The following is a 2,201-nucleotide window of genomic DNA, read 5'->3' on the forward strand; positions in this document are numbered from 1 at the left end:
CACAATGAAATACGTATTGTTTGACAAACAGTACTTATAACAAAGCTTATCGCCTAACAGGAAATCATTTCAATATTTATTCATATCTAATACATGGAAATTGATGATAAAGTCAAATTGTCAATTTTCCATTCATTTCACATAGCTTCTCGGAACACAGTGTCCATGGTTATACATAGCACCATTCGACAGATGGGACCTAAATATAGAAACTAAACGCCAGACTACATCCGTACGTGCGTACATTGCTCTTAACACAGTCACCAGTATTTGAATTGACCATGAGTAACTGCAGCATTAAAGCAAATAGGCTATTTCAATACCATATAGTATTAATTTTTTTATTTCATTTTATACATACAAATACATCATTTGTGCTATGAAATATGAAATAATATGCTATCTAATTGAAAAAAAGACAGCTAAGTGGCCTGAGTGTGCGTGTTCCCTATCATATAATATCTAATAATTAGTGTTCTCTTTATGTGCTTTTATTTAATTTCTTGTATATAGTTTTGTTTTTGTTTTCTGTCCGGTAGGTATAGGGGGATTTAATATGTAATGTTATTAATTATACAATTGATTTAAAAAGTGAAATGAGACAACCCATCCTTTTGCAAATTCAATCTTGACCGTCACTGACTGTTAACATCCTTTGTCCTTGATTGTATACCTATGGTCAACCCACGGTCCTTCCAAAAATGCTGATAACCCAGTATCTTGAACTCAGCATTGACCATTTCCAATCTTTAAATAACAACGTGATATTCTGTGTCGTTACTATACTCAATACTCGTGACGTCACCTACAGTTACAGCTGTACTGGTATGGTAGCTATGCCTAGTTATTTCCACCACACAGGCATTACATGTAACACAGCGGGAAGATGGGAGTGAAATGACTGAATCATTGAACTCTACCGAACTTGAGATTGCAAATTAAAACTACTTACATAAACAAATTGATGTTTTAAGGAGTGTTTTGAAAAAACTTAAGACCACATTGTTCCGTCGTCTGAGGAAAAACCCAAGCTCACGATCCAGACATTATTTTCTGCTTTGGTAACGACACGTATTGTACCGTTGTCACGGCAAAGGGCGCACGATTTTACTATAATTATGGGAAAAACCCGTAAATGTCACCGCTTGAACTCATTACGAAATAGCAAGTTATTCTATAGTTTATTAACCAGTAATAATAAACAAATGAATTTTCCAAGTGATGATTTAGAAGTTGAAGTGCGTTTGTAAATTCACAAGAACTATAATCCACTTAATATTAATTATCTTCAATGCTCGTGTTATTCTTTTTTCAAAATCGTTGCTATAGGTACGCTGTAATGTTATGATGTCAAATCACACGTAGTCACGCGGATCAAGTAATACACAACCCGGATATTTTCTAATACTCGTGGAATACCATAACACTAGCATTTACAAAATAAATAAATCTGTTTTGTAATTAACCAGACAGCCGAATCCTAACGAACGAACGAACAGGCAAACAAAGAAACGGAAATTTGGCAGATCGACTCATCGATTGCTTGGACTGACTGACTGACTGACTGACTGACTGACTGTCTGACTGACATGGAGTGACTTGAGACATGTGATTGTAATTGCCTATTTGATTGATCGATACGTTTGATTGATAAATTTACTACCAAACCAGAGTGACTATAGTGTTTCAATTAGGCGACACAATGTTACATCTCACACAACACACATAAACAGTTTTGTGTTTGATTCGTTCTTGTTTCATCCGACAGTGATGTTGATTTGTGTTCACAGTGAGATAAACTGTAACATTCAATATGCTTGCGCGCTATCAGTGTCTTTATTTTGTTTAATGTAATTTGTAACAAAAAACGTTTTGAGAGATGTAAAACAAACATCTAAACTCTACAGTCACTCTGGTATGGTAGTAATATGGGACCACAGTGGAAATAAGTTTTTATTTTTTTCTGTATTAACCCTTCCCCACACAATATTGTATATATTGTATGTTGCAATTGTGTTCTGTATAATGAATGTTTGTGCTGAAATAAATCAAATCAAATCAAATCAAGTGTATAAGAACACCTGTTGGAGTCACTGCAATTGCAATATATCTAGTCTAGACCCCTTGTAACCTCTTAACCCTTGCGTTAGTCAATTACATTACGTCATTTTAATGTGACGTATATCGTGTACTACGCTATT

This window comes from Glandiceps talaboti, chromosome 18 (assembly GCF_964340395.1).
Source record: "Glandiceps talaboti chromosome 18, keGlaTala1.1, whole genome shotgun sequence".
NCBI classification, from domain to species: domain Eukaryota; kingdom Metazoa; phylum Hemichordata; class Enteropneusta; family Spengelidae; genus Glandiceps; species Glandiceps talaboti.